Source organism: Otolemur garnettii, unplaced genomic scaffold (assembly GCF_000181295.1).
Source record: "Otolemur garnettii isolate 467f Iridium unplaced genomic scaffold, OtoGar3 scaffold00225, whole genome shotgun sequence".
Classification (NCBI taxonomy): domain Eukaryota; kingdom Metazoa; phylum Chordata; class Mammalia; order Primates; family Galagidae; genus Otolemur; species Otolemur garnettii.
Genome location: NW_003852620.1, coordinates 1,959,372 through 1,963,325, shown reverse-complemented (window position 1 = coordinate 1,963,325; position 3,954 = coordinate 1,959,372).

Genomic DNA, 3,954 nt, shown 5'->3' with positions numbered 1-3,954 from the left:
GCTATCTCCAATTTCAAAATCCCTCCCGCTCAGGGCAGGGCCCCTAAAGGAGCCTAGCCCCGCACCTGAAGAGTTAAGCGGTGGCCCCCGGCTCAGACGTTTACAAACACTCGGGAGTCGGGCGGGGACCGCGCCCGTTACTCTAATGAGAAACAGGCTCTGCCGGGCTGGAGGAAGAGGGGAGGGCTGGCCCGACCCGCCAGAGTTCTGCAACGGCGGAGGCGGCTCCCCTCCCTCCCCTCAGTCCTCCCTCGGGCCCGCCCAGGGGACCCCGCCCCCAGCCCCCGGGGACCCCAGTGACGTGCAGAGCAGCCCCGGCTCGCAGCCCAGGGCCGCGACGCAGGAGGGGCGGGGAGAAGAGGCCGGGCGGGCGGAGAGAGAGGAATGTTCCGAGACACGGCCTGGTTTGATTTTTCTTTTTTTTTTTTTCCTTTGGTTGGTCTCCTCAGGTTACATTTCCCTTCCATCTCAGAAATAAAGGAAGGAAAGACACTTGGGAGGGAGAGCGAGGAACACCTCGAGACCAGCAACCAACCTGCCGCTAAGAGGGAGGCAGAGGAGGTGGGAAGCGGAGGCGGAAAAGGGCAGGAGTAGAGACCCCGAGATCAGCCCCTGCTACCCCATACCCTGCCCCTCCCCATCCCGCCCCACCCCCGCGCGGCACAAGCAGACGCGCACATTCTTTTCAAATGTCATATTTCCTTTGATCCTGGGCAGCGTTTCTCCATCTGTCTGGCTCAGCTCCTGCCCAGCCAACCGCCTCCCCCCTCACCCCGCTTTGTTTTCCTGGAGAACCATCTCCCTCCTCCTAGCATCTGGAAGGCCCCGAGGGCTGGCGTCGGCCTTCATTCCCCTGATGACTCTGGCCTCTCTTCCCAGTGACTCAATTTCCCCTCCTCGGTGGTTAAGGGGTGAAGACGGGAGGAGCAAAGGGGAGAGTAGTTGGGCTCAAAAGTGGTACGAAAGAGCCCAGAGACTGCTCAGACTGCCAAGTTTCTCTGGGCCCTGGCGGGGTAGGGGCGCGGCGTGGGCTTCCCCTGCGCTCTGAAAACTCTCCAGTCTGTCTGGGCTGAGGACGAGGGATGGAACTTATGACTTCTGTAAAGTCCTGCCTCTCTGGATCCTGGAGAGAGCCGGTGGTTGTAGGTTTGTCGCCCTGCACTTCTGCCCCCTGGCGACAACAAAGTCCCAGTTTCCCTTCCTCACTAGTTGGCGGTTTCTTGCGCCGCCCAACCTAGGTCTTGCTCTGCGGCCGGCGGACGCACACATCTGAGCACAGCTCGGTGCTTACCTTGGTTGGTGGCGCGCTTGGCCTTGTGTTATGCACTTTAAGCAACATGATTCAAAGGCCTTGGAGATGGATGTTATTATTCTCTTTTTAATTACACAAGATGCATTCTTCTTGTAAACGGTTCAAGCCACACAGAAATGTGTAGTAAACCGTGATAGGCCACCATTTTGTATGCATTTACTATACATTTACTAACATGTAACACACATGTTCCCTTTAGGCACATGAGATCATGCACAAGCATTTTTTTTCTTGACCCCTCAATTGACAAATGGCTTAAAGATTATCTGTAATTTTCAGATGCACTTATCTGAAATTGCCCACTTTTTACTTGATAGAGTGACTTTCACAAATCAGTTTAGTAACAGATCTAGAACCCAGGCCAACAGGATCCTTGCCCAGTGCTAATTTACTACATTACATTTTACATATGATTCTATTTTGGGTTTGACTCCTCCAAAAGTAGAGCCTGGGACAAGAATAATGATCAGTCAGGTAGCTTTAGTGGAAAGTAATCACACAGAACCAGAAGTGGAGGACTGGAAGACGTGAACCCGAGAAAGAGGGAAAGCCCATCCAAGGATGTGGTAGTGAACTAGACATCACTCTGAGCAACTGGAACATTATCCCACTGGGAAACCTGTGGAGCCACATAGAATGTGACTGAAGACCCAGAAGAGGGGAATATTTACTCTCTGGCTCTCACTCCTTATATTAAAAGTTGCCTGTAAGTGTTAATTCCCTTACTCCGCCAGGTTTATATCGGTGTCAGCATGGTGGTGTCCCACAAGGCTGCAGCAAAAAAGCCCCTAGATAAAGGCAAAAGATATTAATAGAATCTGTAGCTGGGAGCCAGGTATTGTCTAGTGACCATTGCAAACAGCTGGTTGCCATTGAAGTATCTGGAATAAAAGATGAATGGAGACAGTGTCCATAGCTTAGTCGGTAGAGCACCAGCCACATACACCGAGGCTTACAGGTTGGAACCCGGCCTGGGCCAGCTAAACAACAATGACACCTGCAACAAAAAAATAGCCAGGTGTTGTGATGGGTGCCTATAGTCTCAGCTACTTGGGAGGCTGAGGCAAGAGAATCTCTTAAGCCCAAGAGTTTGAGGTTGCTATGAGCTATGATACCACAGCACTCTAGCCAGGTGACAGCTTGAGAGTCTGTCTTAAAAAAAAAGAAAAGAAAAAAGAATGGAGAGGATGTGAAGCAAGTATCCTATACACATAATTCAAACAAACAAAAAAACCAAAATGATTCAAACAATATGGATTCCTCTATATTTAGAGGCAGTTATAGGCATTGGGTACATATATTTTGATCTATTTAGCAAACATTTGTGGAAAAAAATGAAGACCAACCAAATGAGAAGAGGCAAAGACAGAGCTTGTTATTACAAGGGAGTCAGTCATTACTTGTGTTTTCATAAAGACTCAAAGACAGGCAGAGGAGTGAGAGAGCTTTGCAGTGGACAAAAGGAAGGCTTCAGGTGTGCCCTGATGGGAGGCTGTGGCATGGGGAGGCTGTAGGTAGGCAATCAGTCTGCAGGGCAACTGGTTAGGGGTACATACTTGGCTTAATCTGATTGATCCTAAGTTGGAAGAGAAGACACAAATTAGAGAGTATGTCAGTTATTAAAAGTCCTGGCTTTGAGGGACAGATTTTAAAGGTTATATTTGGCTTCCTGGGTTCGTTGCCAGAGATAGTGGTCTTTCTTCCTACGAGTCTGCCTTATAGATAATACTCTAGCTTCCTAGGCTAGTCACTGCAGATAATAGATTGGCTTCCTGAACTAATTGCTACAGATTGTGGGTCAGAATTCTGTTTTTATATATAGTCTGACCATTGTTCACTTGTATATTAAGTCTCTCACATTTGTTGAACATCTATGATGGGCACATTATATATCATGCTAACCTCTGGGATACAAAGTTTGATAGATGACAGTTATTGACTAATTAAAGGGTGATAGGAGATGGTGTTTGAATAACTAGGTACATCCATTAGAATTAGAGGTGGCTGTGTAATAACATAAAAACCTGAAATATCAGTGGTTTAAACAAGATCGTTTATTTCTCTCTCACCATGGGGTGATACCATGTTGAGCTTAAGAGCTCATTATAGTTAGACCTCAGTGACTGATAGCAAATAGTGTTTATCTAATAACAGAATATATAGCTCTGAGAAATAAGATTTGGTAAACAGAATAATGCCCCCTTCAATTATTACAAACCCATGTTCATATTTCCAGAAACCTGTAAATATATTATCGTACTGTCTTAGTTCATTTTTCTTTTGCTATAAAGGAACACCTGAGGCTAAGTAGCTTATAAAGAAAAGAGGTTTGGGGGTGCCTGTGGCTCAAGGAGTAGGGTGCCAGCCCCATACACCGGAGGTGGTGGGTTCAAACCCGGCCCCAGCCAAAAACTGCAAAAAAAAAAAAAAGAAAGAAAGAAAAGAAAAGAGGTTTATTTGGCTCACAGTTCTGCAGGCTGGACTAGCATAGCACCAGCATCTGCTTCTGGGGAGGGTTTCAGGCTGCTTCCCCTCATGGCTAAAGTTGAAGGGGGGCTGGTATATGCAGAGATTATAAACCACAGATCTTTTTTTTTTTTTTTTTTTTGAGACAGAGCCTCAAGCTGTCCCCCTGAGTAGAG